Here is a 13818-nt window from a genome sequence, read left to right as displayed (position 1 = left end):
GCAACAATGCCTTTATATCTATCTCCCTTATGGTCCTGATTCTGACAATTTCATTTCAAGAACCATGATGCTACTGGAATAACTTAAATGTTTATTTTTCTCTAATAGCCGCGTGACTTTCTGTATATTTGACCTCATTTTGAAGAGGCACGGTCCAAGGATGCGCGTGGATAAGCGAGGAGGGAGTTTGTGCATTAGCACAGGAAGTCCCGCTGCACAAAATCTTTTAGAAATTCAGCTGAGGGCTGCAACTGCAGCACAGATATCAGATCAGTTGCTTGAAAATCTTGCCATGGTGTCACAGTTAAGAAAATGCTAAAACCTTACACGTCATTACTAACAGAATATTCTGCACAAGGAAACCAGCTGCTTCCCAATGAAAGTCCATGATTTCTGATGTGACAAGCTTGCATCCTCCATGAATATTTAACAACAGACTTGTTAAAGTCCTGTAAAGATAACCAACCAGCCAACTGCTGGTTTTGTTCCATAGGCATCTTAATTGTTTATATCTATTAGTGCCATTATGCATGTGCCAGTATATGTTGAATCTCTTCCCCTGTAAACACTCTAATGTTTTTGGCAGAACAAAACCTACCCTACTTGAGTGGTCTAGAATTGTTCTTTCAATAAGAAATCTCATCTTAACTGTCATCTCCCAGCTGAGGTCATGGCACGTATCAGCTGAGCTGTGTTTGCGATTCATTCTTCTGTTGTCCCTGAGCCAACCAAACATGTCTTTTTTACCATTCTGTTTATTATAGATACCTCCATCAAATATGAAGGGTTGTTATCACAAAAATTTACAGAAGTTATAAAGTATTATTGTGAGTAATTGATGGCAACCTGGGGCTGGCAGAAAATGGAATATCTCCTCCACATCAAATTCCAACATTTATTTTTATTCTGAATATGAACGAAAGTCAAAGTAAATTGTACAAATTAATGACCACTTTTTCACACGATTCAATGAATCATTTAAATGAAAGCACTTCTAGCAAAAGATGGATCTTTTTGTAGCCAGTTGTTGTTATCAGGGAAAAGGCAATGGCTGGTGGGAGGGCTGATTTACAATCACATGCAATCAGATCATGGAGAACTGGATGAAACAATTGCTTCTCCAGAGAGGCTGTCTCAAAACAAATCACTTAAATGTGGGATTATGTACTCTGGATTTTACAAGGTTTATTTTTCATTTTTGCCAGCCTCAACAGCAAAGATCCCTCACCTCTTCTGTATGCACAGATACACACACGCTAGTCAGTCAGCTTAGAAAACATGGACATGCTAACATTGTGGCTAAGCAAAATTCATTGGCAAAGCCAACTTTTCCTACCTGTACTACAGGTTCAATCTTCTGGAGATTTTCCAAATGGAGTAAGTTCTAGTATCCTGCAAAATATAAAAGAAATACTATTTTTAAATTTTTTAAGCAATTAATTTTACTAATCATGCTTTCTGCACTATGGTGCACTGCCAGTATTCAGGGATACTACTACCATAGCTAGCTTGAGGATTCGAGAAAGGGCTGAGGAACTCAGGCTTCTAAAAACTCATATCCACAATATAGAGACTTTCTGCTTCATTTCAGAAAGGAAGAGAAAAAAAAAAAGCACACCATCACAAGCCTTTTAATCTCACCAGTGCAGGCTGCAGAGTGAGGCCAGGGTGACTCCTCACCAGAGGCAGAATTTGGATGTCTGTTTTTAGGAGAACATCAACATTTTGTTCACGTTTGATAGAATGATCCCCAGTAAAAAAAAGCTGAACTTTGTTCCGTTCATTTTGTTCTGCATTTTTAAACTGAAGTATCTTCAAAGAACAGGAAAAAAACCACACAAATTCAGCCTAGTTGAGGGAGCACTTTTCATTCTCCTTTTGCAGTCTTTGGGCACATGTGGGCTTTTCTCTTTATTATTCACCAGTGATGGGAACAAAGAACTTCCCCACTTTCCAGGCTTCAAACCAGCCCATTGAGCGGCAAGCAGTGATCCTCCGGCAGCCACATTGCCTTTGGTGGGAGCTCTCAAGGGCTGTGCTGTAAAGGACTGCAACCAGGAAGAACCTGTACTGTTTAGGGAGCAATCAAGCTGGTCTCTACTATATACATTCTAACAGACTATGATTTATAGTGCAAAAAGGGTCCTCTGTGTAATGGCAGTCAAATTTTTGTTTTAAGTTTAAGAAGACGGTCCTGATTTGCTTTTGAAAGTTACTGGTATAAAAATAATGTTCTGCACTGCTCTCTGAAAACAATGGCAGATTCATTATCTCAGGAGGATCTTTAATGTGTTGAGACTATTTTTTGAGCTTTAAATAGTATATAGACTACGAAGCCTCCTTTTCATCTAGTTCTGAAAACCAGAGAAATGAGCCAGCCTATTTCTCTTGGGGCTGAAATAATGTGTGCATGTAACCTCACATAAATAAGATAAGGAAGAGAATCAAATGTAAGTAAGAGCACAGTTCCTAAAAATCCCGAGCACATCATTTACAGCAATTCTCTGAGGTTTTGAGAATTGAAAACATGGAGCTGACAAAGAGCGTTGCTCTTACAAAACAAGAGCATTTATCAGCGGATGCATTTTTTTTTTCTTTTTCCATAGCTGTTATGAGAAAATTCATTTTGTATTGTTTCTCCCATTCATTCTGCACCTAGGTGGTATATTTCAAACCTCTACTCTCTTCTATCTCTGCTTTCTCCCCAGAAGCTGGTGATGGAATTTCTGGGCACAAAGCGGAGAGCAGACCTCCCACCTCCTCTCAGCAATGCATGAGATACATTTTGTCTAGCAGTGCTAGAAGCTTCCTCCACCTGGGAGGAGAGTTGTGAGGCCATCAGTCTCTCAGCTGCCAGCTAATCCTCACAGCAGCGCTAGTGGCAACATCAAATTCCTGCCCTCAGTGAGATGTCACAGTAATGAAGAATGGAAAAAAACAGTATTCTGGAAGTGCAGAAAGGACCGGAGGGGAGAGGATCTTAAAACAAAAGCCAGTCCTGTAAAATCCTGCAATTACTGCCACCTCACCTGCTATGTGAGCCACAAGTGCCCAGAGTTAATGAATACATAAAGGATGTAGCTCCAAAGTAAATTCAGCATATGATTTACTCATAGCATTTTATGAAAATGAAGAAGAAGGAAAACAGTTAATAATTTGATTACTGATAGAAACAGGAAACCTGGACAAAATTTGTACTGCACTTAGTTTTACAAATGTGTACTGCATAAATAACTAGTATCCATTAATGGCATCTTTAGCAAGAATTCACAACTTTATTTTTTCTTATCTACATAAACAAAGTGAATTTACTTTGACTTTAACAGCCAAAGTCTGAAACTCAGCCTCTCATTGAATGCTGCTTTGCTTGAGAAGATACCAAGAGATTCAATAGCCATGTTTAAAAGTCAAACAGTCTCTAAATTATTTAGTACTATAAATTTCATACAAAGCTGAGCTGTTAATCTAAACATCCTTACAACTCCGGGATTCACATGAAATGAAATCTAGGCCAAGAGAGACCTGATATAAGCCACTTCTTTCTTTCTTATTTGTAAGGAAAGTGGGTCTTGTTTTCAATTGTTATCAGCTTATAAGCTGCAAAGTAATGGGAGTAATAAATATCATTCTTACTGACTGATGTTTACTGAAATTCAACAAAGACAGCAAATAATTATTAAAGCAGTCCAATCACAAATGCAAGCCAGTACAAAGAAACAGCTGCTCTTACTTCCTCCAACCAACAGTGGAGGCTACACTAGAGAGAATAATTAAGCCCAATAGAAAAGAAACAGCTACTGTAGCAGTTACTTTCACAAATGACATATATCTGATTTTTCTTTCATGGTAAAGTCCAGACATACATTATGCCTTCCTCGTCTTTTTTTCTGGGACTGAAAATGCATCTTTTTCTATGAGTTTCTGCAATCCACTGTATGTAAAAGAGATCATCTCTGTATCATCACTGACAGTGCCATTTTGTAGCACTAAACAAAAATTCCTCTTGATCCAATCTATGCTTTTAAGTTCTTTAAATAGGAATTAATCCCACGGTGCAGGCATAAGTATTAAATCGGAACACAATTAGCAGTCACAAAGAGTCTCACCCAACACGTAACAGATATCAAACTATCAAATGTTAATACATGGGAATTTTGAACTAGTATTTATTTAAACAAAGAAAAGAAAAAAGTCAAACTACTCCAAGAAATACTCGCCATAAAATATTGTGCCATGGTGGTGTAAGATTCATATAAATGAAATTCTAAGCAAGCAGACAAAAAATGCCAAGAAGGCAACACCAACAAGGTAAGTGGCTACAAGCCAACAGTATCTGACATGAACCATATCTTTTGGACTCTTGCCTAGAACTAAATTGTGCAAAACACTCGTTTAATTTTAGAAAAGCTGTTCAGTGTCATTAAGAAGCAGAGCAAGTGACTGATGGTGTTTTATGAATTGTTTTTTTCTCAAGAGGTTTTGTAAGGATCAAAGAGCCTGTGAGCAATGGTGGCCAGGAATAAACATGACACAGAAACAAATTGGAGAAGCCAAGGAAGATGAGTGTGCTGGGCTGGAGGCTGGAGCTGCGTAGGATTCCCTGTAGCAGAGCCAGACTGCAATAGCCCTTGGCCTCCAGTGGTGACAGTGGATGGTCTCCATGCCTTCTAGCTCACTTTGGAGAAGAGCAAGAGGTGGAAAAAAATGTGCTGTTCTTCAGTGAAGAGCTGTGTCAATTAAAATAAACCTCAGAATGTTAAAAATTCAGGGTAGCATGTGGCTTTCCATTACCCTTGGAGTATAAGGATTAAAAATGATAACAAATTAGACAAAGTAAGCTAATCTGCAAGTAAAGAGAACAAATAAAAAGTACTTGCCTGTAGGAAGGGTTATGAAGCATGTTGGACAGTAAATGGTCTGGGGAGAAAAACAGAAGCTATGTGGCTAGAAAGGAGCTAGAAAGCACTTGTGTCAAAACATACTGATAATCAAAAGGACATTTAGAAATCAGAGTAGTGGAAAGAAAGTACATTCATGCGATTTAAAATGTAAATTCCCTGCAAATGCAAGTAAACCTTGCAGATACACTAAGGGCGATGAGAGAGAAAGATCAAAACACTAAAGAAGAGGATCTGATATGTCCAAAACATCTTTTCAATGTATATAAAAGATAATTTAATTCTTCCATAAACCTTTCTTGTTTTTTTTTTTCATTTCTGATCAGGAAACAAAGTGGGCCCAACTTTTGTCCTACAGCCAAAAATTCTGGAGTGTAGCTGTACTGATCATTTGTCCCATTGTCCTCCACTTTCCCACATATGACCTGACCTTGGGATAATTGTTAGCGTCACTTTGAAGCAAAATAAGACTTCTAGAAACTAAGATTTAAATGCATTATTAATTTTGATAGATATCTAATATTATGCTAGCTTCCATCCAGCTAGGTTAGCCACACACCTAACAATCTGTTCCTTACCTCACTGCAACCTTGCTCAGTGGGGAAGCATTATTATTGCCTGCTGTAAAGTACAGTATATCCATTCTGCAGACAAGCAAAGTATGTTGCACATACACCTGCAATGATGTGGGAATGGGAGGCAGCTTCAGTGCAGTGCAATGAGAATTGCACACATTAAATGTCCAAATACTGACCAGATAAATCTGATCCCTCCAAATTAATTCAGTCCCAGTAAGTTCCACTAGAAGTTCCATAAATGCTATGCTAATGCTTGCACAGCAGCACCAAAGACTAGAAATATAGTTTCCACCCCCTCTCCCAAATCAAAGTGCTCAATCAAGGCCCAAGACACACTGCTGGCATTTCACACATTAAACCAACTTTAACTGCTGCAGTGCTGTTCACATGCGGTGGCTGAAATTAATGCCAATGCCCTGATTGCAGAGAGGTTTTGTAGAAGAAACTCTTGCTCCATAAGAGGATGGCTGGAGACTCATTGGCCTCATCATCAACTTCGCTGTATGCACAGATTGCCTGTTGCTGGGCTACAAATTGCCAGGAGGTCCTGCAGATCTGCCATACCCCACTCTGCAGCTGTGGACATGAGGTTTAGCTGGACTGAGGAGGGCAAGCAAGCAAATAGGAATGTGGCTCTAAAATGAGAGATGAATGGAGACCGAAAGTCAGTCTCATAGTGGAAAATCTCCTGACCTTCAACCATGATGTTTCAGTCAAGGCCTCATGTTCTTCACATGTTGCAACAATCAAAGAAGCATAATCAGGTCTACTGGACTCCACTGCCCTCTTGATGTATCCATCATTCAAATAACATGGAGAACTTTGAGCCCTTGATCATTTATCTTTTAAAGGACACAAGGAGTTGCAAGCAGATATCTTAGCACAGTTCTTCCATGCAGTGAGGATGCCACTGAATCATTTTAGAATTTGTTTTAAACAAATTACAGTTTATAATTCTCTACTGAACTGCAAAATTATACACACAAAGACAAGCACAAGGAATCAGAAATGAATCATTCCAAAGTCACATCTCCCCCTTCATTTTCTATTAAATTAATAAAACAACACTGACATAATTCACTAATTTAATTGCTCAACTTACATGTTTTACTGTACTTAACCTTGAATAATTACTGCCTTTAATAACTGAATAATTACCATGCCTGCGAAGTTTCAGTTTTCCTGATATAAGTTACTACAGCGTGAAACTAACATAAAATTACAGATCTTACTCTCCTAGACTTTAGCTGAACTTCACATCACTACAAGAGGAAGAGCAGTAAAAAAGGCTGGAGTAAGAATTCTCACACACCCAGGTACTGCTGAACAGGTGTGGAGGAAAATGTGCCATGGGCAGATAAAACCATATAAACCATACGGTAAATGGTAAAACCATTTAGATTAAACATTTTCTTTGGGGGTCCAACATCTTCTGCCTAAAATAATTTGGCCCTAAGCTTTTGCTTGAACTCAAGCATAATGTGTGCATCTTGGACTGAAAGACATCTTTCTTCTCCCCATTATAAGCCGGCATCATGTAGAGTTTGTTGAGAAACCTAGCTCTGAAAAATGATAACTTTTGAGTCATCTCAGTACATGAGTGAATTACAATTTAGCAAGCCTGGCCTACCTGTTATCTAAAACACAAAATGTTCCACCACCTTTTTTTAAGCATAAATTGAGTTTTAGAAAGCTTAACTGCCTGGGCTCCTGATTTTGTCTGTAGACAATGAGTCAGAGGCAGGAGCTTAACTCAGCAGGAGCCTGTCTCCATAAGGAACATATGGAATCCAGTCTTTGAAGTCTGTCCGTCTAAAATTAGATTTTCTTCAATACCTCACACAACCCTGATTGTGTGCAACTGCTCGCAGATGGAAATTACAGACACTCTTGCCACAGTCCTAAAGATCAAACAATCTTTGGTCATTCTGATATGGTTGAATCATTTTAAATCCACACTGACAAATGATAAATGCTTTTCAAAATGACTTGATTTTTTTTTATCAGGTCAATTTTATAGCCATCAAAGTTTCTCTAATATTTATATATACGGGCATAAATATAATACAATCTATGTGCTTACACTGCAAGTTGGAAGATAATGTAAACATCCTTTAGAAGTCTAAAGCAGTTGCCTTGGTGCAGATGCACAAGTGGTAATTGCTGTGCGGCTACCACTATCTTTAATTCTCTAGCTACATGGGAGGGGTATGGGACGTAGATATGTAGATGTCTGGGTGGTGCAGCTGATGTCTGTCCTACTTTGCTTCTAGTGCAGCACCTGTAGCCAACATTTGCTTTTTGACTTTGTGAATCAGTGCGCTATGTTCCTTGATTCCATTCCTGCAAGTGAATTTTAGAGAAGTACAAATTCTGTTTTCAATGTTTCTAAGCCTTGAGAAGCTGATACAAATATACTTTAAGCAACCAGATTTTAAACAACCACTGGAATCAAACCAAAATTTATTTGTAAATTTACTCGTGATATCTAGGTTTTTCACATGCATAAACCAATATCTTTCTTCTCTCCTTCTGTTTTAGCACACTGAAACTAGGGAAAATAAAGAGGAGATTGTACTTAGAGGAGAACATGATTTATCATGCTTTGGGTCAACTTATTCACTCTGTTCTACATAGCCAGCCTGCAGGCCCTGCATAACAGTTTGATTAAGTTTTAATTTACCTCATGTAGTAATAGTACTGTCTGTCAGATCAGGACTTTAGCACATTAAACAACAACACCATTAAACTTCTCATTTTCATTTATAAGACAGAAATGATTTTGGAAGATTAAAAGAAGAAAAATATTTCACATAAGAAACATGCTCACATCTTCTGTAATGACTCTCTTTTAGGTGGAAGCTACAACAATGACCTACCTACCCTTCTGAACTCCTGACAGGCAGAAGGCAGCAATATATGGACCTCCTGTCCTAACTCCCAGGTTAGCACTATGTGTGTTGAGGTACAAACACATCTGAAATAATCACCAAACATGCTATCATCTCCTTAGTTCTCACCAAGCAGATGAATTTAAATTTTAAGAAGGCAAGTGCCATAGATTCTGCCTTCGAAAGTACCGAGATCACTAACCCTCTCTGTTCCTAGAAGCAGCTGCTCACTGGTGAGAAGGAGCTGCTTTCTAAGCAACTTCATAATAAGGTTTCAGACTAGAGCTTTGCTCTGCTTTCTTTCTAAAAGAGTAGGGAGGTCAGACATTGACTTCAGATCTCAGTCACAACGGCCTTCCTCTACCAAATGACTTGATTTGCAATGAGGCTCACAGATATCTGTCATAGAGTACCAGGTCAAGAGATAGAGCCCTAATACAGACTAAGTGCTACTTTGGCGTGATTATGTAGACTCAATCAAATGCAATATTGTGAATTCCAATCTGGCATAAGACATAATTATTTTTTATATGCAGCTGCTATATTAAAATAAGAGCAAAGCTGTTCTGAAATGACTTGTACTTTTTTTTTTAACTGAGGCAGTCAGAAATAACCAAACAGAACAGCACTCTTTGAGGAAAGCACTAAAAGGTAATTTCAAGCATTAGCCATATGTAGTTGGTGCTCAAACTAAACAATAATTCTTAGGAAAAGCTGAAAACATTAAGTCACTACTTGGGAATTTCTTTCACTCAAACCACCATTATTTGTGATTTCAAACTGAATCATCCTTGAAGCAGTGCTAAAGGCTGTGACATGCAATGACTGAGGGAAACCCTGTTCTTAATGGTGCAGAACCACAAATCTTCAAGTATAACATCAGCCATGTACTTTCTGGACTTACATGGGATAAATACATTCACAAATAGAAATTCTACAGGTATTTTGTCTTGTTTTTGAGTTCGAGTTATATTAATTTTAACATTTTGCAATTTATTTTTCTGTTCTCAATGTAAGAGATTGGTGTCTCCTTTTCCGAATGAAACATTTCTCTCTAATCATAATGCTGTTCCTAAAACCCATTAAAATCAGAGACACGGTGTTAAAATGTCAAGTGTGTAATTGATGTGTGAAATAGATGGACTCTCAGGGCTATGCAAAGGGTGAACAGTCACTCTGGAGGATACTTCATATGAATGCAGGAGTATTGTCTGTTCAAACACATTAGACAGGAACATTTGAAGGCAGCTTTTACTACTACCCTTCTTTTCTCTTTCCTGATAGTGGATGTAAAATACAAACAAAATTTCAACAAATGCACTATTTCATTTGGACAAAAATTCTTTTGCAAGTCTGTAATTTCCTTAAAATAGATGTAAAATAAGAAAAGTTCAGAAATGTAGCAGGCAGACACCCTGATTTTTTATTTCATGATAATGGCATACAAAGAAACTGAAGTTGGTTTCTGATTACTTTTCTCATGGTGCAGTAAGAGACCAGGAACAATCACCACCTCCTGCAGCCCTCAGCCAAGGTTGAAAAGGAGAAATGTGCCAATTAGCTAAATGGTAACTCCAGAGAAATCTAATTTTTGTCTCTTTCAGAAAGTGAGGAATAATCATTGATCTTTCTATGTCTTGAAATTTATATCCATCAAAAAAGTGGAGTCCTAGTCTCTCTTTACTCTTTTTAGTTTGTCCAAACAGGATAATTTCCTTTATAGTGAAAAGCTATTGATTGCTTTGATTGCATGAAAAATAGCATTTTTACATTTTAGAGATAAAGACATTAATGTGGATATTTATGTAAATAATATTGATACATATTCATTTTTAAGGAAGTTGTGTCATTTTGCTATATGATAAAAGAGTCTAAATTATTTTTTATTTCAAGGGCAGGGAGGAACACCTTTGAAACATCTCAAGAGAACAGAAAGATACAGGGATAGATGTATAGATGGTGGGGATTAATAGACCCTAGCCTTCTTCTAATCAGTCTGAAGATTTTAATTTCCAGTACTACCAGCAGAATTTAAATGTGCATTTAATTGCATAAATGTTGCCAAGTATCGTGCTTTATATCACTACAGTCTTTATGAATATTCATGTAAAATAATAATTGCAAATCGGTAGTCAATAAAGCAGATAGTCTGAAATACTTAATAATAACCATCATTATAATAATCGACCCTTGTATAGCATTTCCCATCCAAGGTATATAATGGTCTTTTCATATTAACAAAACTTAATTAGACTACTTCCCAATCACCTAGGAGACTGCACAGAGAAAGAGAACAGTGAGAAAGACTGGTCTATAATATAGAAAGCTGCTCTTGTAGACTAGTCATGAGCTACAATGGAAGCAACTTGCAATGAGAAGAAGGCAGTAGCACATGTATCAGGGCACTGACCTTGAGCAATCATTCTCAATGTGCATTTGCAAGCCCTAAATAATTTAGCTTCATTCCCCACTTCTTATCCATCATGAGTATTCAAACTGTACATACCTTGAGAGCAGGGTTTATGACAGTCTGTGACTGTAACTGAACAAGGCCATGCACAAGGGAGTTGTTATCTCAATTCTGATGTGGGTCCACAGACAGTACTGTAATATGAACAAATAACATCAAAAATAAATATACTGATATTATAAATATATATAATAAATATACTTATTCGCATATATGACCTATTCTGTGTGAAAAATACTGCCACGCAATGGTCAATGCCATAAATTTCAAAAGAAAATGAAAGCTTTCCTAACTGACTTTTTAGTTCAAACTAAACTATGTATGAAAAATAGTCATTAAAGTCTACAAATAGTTTGGAGTTGAAATGAATTAATAGTTTTCCACTGTAAAGAAGCTGCTCTTACAGGTATATTTAATTGTTTTTTCCTAATAGTTTATGAGAGACAACAATTAGACTATTTTTCTATGTTTTGTTTACAATAAATGAAAGACTAAAGTCTAATGAAAGTTTGGGAACTGTTAAGGATGTTTGAGGACCCAGGTATCACACATACAGAAACTAAAACCTGCACAGAAAGCACAGCAGTTCTGTATGCCCAGATATTTCAAACCTGTTATCCATATCCTAGCTTTGATAGTTACTTCTGATCCTGCTAATTATTATCCTTAAAAACCATGCTAAATGCACTAGTCCAAGAGGGTCAAATGATTAGAAATAACATTACTGACTACTTAGGTTATCATTTCCCCAGATGTAATGAAGACATTGACCTAATCCTCCTTCGCACTTAAATGCAAATCAAAATACATTACAGTTGGTATTATCCTCCCATTGGAGGACAGCAATTTTAATCACTTGCAATCACAAGATCATGTCTCTGCCTTCCTATATTTGTAGTCTACCATATTCCAAAGCTGCTGTGAATCTGAACTACCAAGGGAAATGCATTTCTCCATTTAGAGTAGCTTATGTTCTGTTAGTTACCTAGAATTGTGTCTTATATCAGGTCAGTCCACGCAAAACAGTATTCAAGCAGCAGCCAGCATGTCCAGCACCATTAGCTTTGAGCACATTTACTCAAATCTGCCAACCAGTTCATTCTGCAAATTCACTCAGTCCACTGAGTCTTAAGCCTCTCATAAGAGCTGTGTCAGGAAAGTGACCTTCCACTAATCTCAGAGAGCTGTTTTCCAATAGATAGCTATAGCTGAGTGGGAAGAATTGCAGATAAACCCTAACCAGTACAACCTATGTGCATAGTATTCTCTTTCTCCCTTTAATGGATACACTTGTACACATGCATTTACATCCATAATGCACATTTTGGTTAAAATTCAGTCTTTTCAGAAATTGTATATTTCCAAGCAAAGCATTCCTTTCATGGGACTAAATATAAAAGGAACAAATCCTTTCTGGTATAAATCAGCAGAAGTCTGCTGCCTTAATGGAGCAGAGCTGACTTACACCACCTCAGGATCTGTCAGCAAACATCTGAAATACAAAACATGTCTTTTTTCCTTTCTTTCAGCCATTCCATTTTTATTACCATTTGAAAGAAACACTAAAGTGTTTACTTGTCAAGAAGACAAAATATTTTCTGGCAAACATCATCCCATTCATTCCCTGAAGTTCTAAAGTGATCGTCAACATGGCAGAGGTCATCTTTCTCCTAGTACCAAACTCCAATTTCAGTGCAGAGATATCAGTTAAGGAATGGAGGAAGAGGAGCCCCTCCAGCATTGCAAAGGAGATAAGCATGCCAGGGATCCACCCTAGGAGCTGCTGCAACAGCCCCAACATGCAGCGTCTTCCTGCTTTCCTTTGTTCTGGGCAGCAGTGATTGCTTTCCCAGGTTATTCATGTAGAAATCAGATATCAACAAGAAAATGTTAAAATGCCACTACCCAGATAGGCTGCCAAATCCTCACAGCTCCTAAGTGCCTTCTATTTTGTTTTCTTTGTTGGCTTTTTGTAATATGCAGAGCTGGCACAGTCAGCACAAGTGAGTTTACAGAGAATGGTGAGAAAACAGCACGAATTGCTACCAGTGTCAGACTCTAACAAACAGCATTTCTGTAGTGAATCATCAGGACTTGTTTCTGTCAGTGTTTTGAGGTCTGAGACTCAGTGGCTATTTTAAAAGGTTAGTAAATGAATGGAATTTTTAACAGTTTTTTCTTTACAAAATAGAAACAAAAAAGAAAACAATTTAAAAGATTTATATACTCTTTATATACTCTTATCCTCTTCAAAAAAATGGTCTCTATATTTTACTTTTAAATAAAATTATAAATAGCTTCTGCTAAAAGTGATGAATTCTTAAGGCAAATGCTACTTTCATTAAATATTGATAAAGGCAGGAGATAATAAAATAAACCTCTGTCAGCTACTTTGAAATCTATTATCTGAAATCCCAAGCTGTCAGTTGAGCCAAATATATATAGCTCCAGAAATGTCAGTGCAGCTGTGATACAAATGTAAAATGTGACCTGCTGTGTACATATTAATATACGTCAATACCTAATGAAATCTGAAACATTTCAGAAGCTGTATCTTGTGCTTACAATTTATGAAGCTATGAACAAATGAAATTTAATGTTAATTTAAATATAAATATATATATATATATATATTCAGGATTGATTGGCTTAAAATTTCCACCATCTCCCATTTCACTGATGCAATTATCTTTTATAGAAAAATGCATAAATACCAGGATGAACTGAAGCTACATGTAGTAAGAGGATTTGTGCACAAGGAATTCTGTAAATCTAAGTGCTGGGAAGTATAAGCAGGTAGGTATGGTATGCAGGTATATGTATTTATAGGTATGTAGGTACGGTAAAGGGAGGACGGTTGGACTAGATGATCTTAGAGATACTTTCCAACCTTGTGATTCTATGATTCTATGATCTTGCTGCACTTAATATTGTTTCTCTGTGGATTATAGAACTGACTAATATTACGTGTCTGTAACTTA

The 13818-nt window shown here is 37.2% G+C and overlaps 1 long non-coding RNA gene across 2 annotated transcripts in view; it reads right to left on the bottom strand.

Moving 5' to 3' along the window:
• Window positions 1–1336: 1336 nt before the first annotated feature.
• Window positions 1337–13818, bottom strand: part of LOC116654112 (uncharacterized) — a 194495-nt gene continuing 182013 nt past the window's right edge. For both annotated transcript variants that reach the window (XR_014931950.1, XR_004309034.2), the window contains exons 3-4: window positions 10874–10971; window positions 1337–1392 (exon numbers count right to left, since the gene is read on the bottom strand). This is a non-coding gene — a long non-coding RNA (uncharacterized LOC116654112). The remainder of the gene's footprint in view (window positions 1393–10873; window positions 10972–13818) is intronic.

The sequence above is a fragment of the Coturnix japonica genome, chromosome 9, assembly GCF_054131305.1.
Source record: "Coturnix japonica strain WE chromosome 9, WE-NBRP24, whole genome shotgun sequence".
In the NCBI taxonomy this organism is placed as follows: Eukaryota; Metazoa; Chordata; class Aves; order Galliformes; family Phasianidae; genus Coturnix; species Coturnix japonica.
This window is presented reverse-complemented; position numbering and strand designations above follow the sequence as displayed.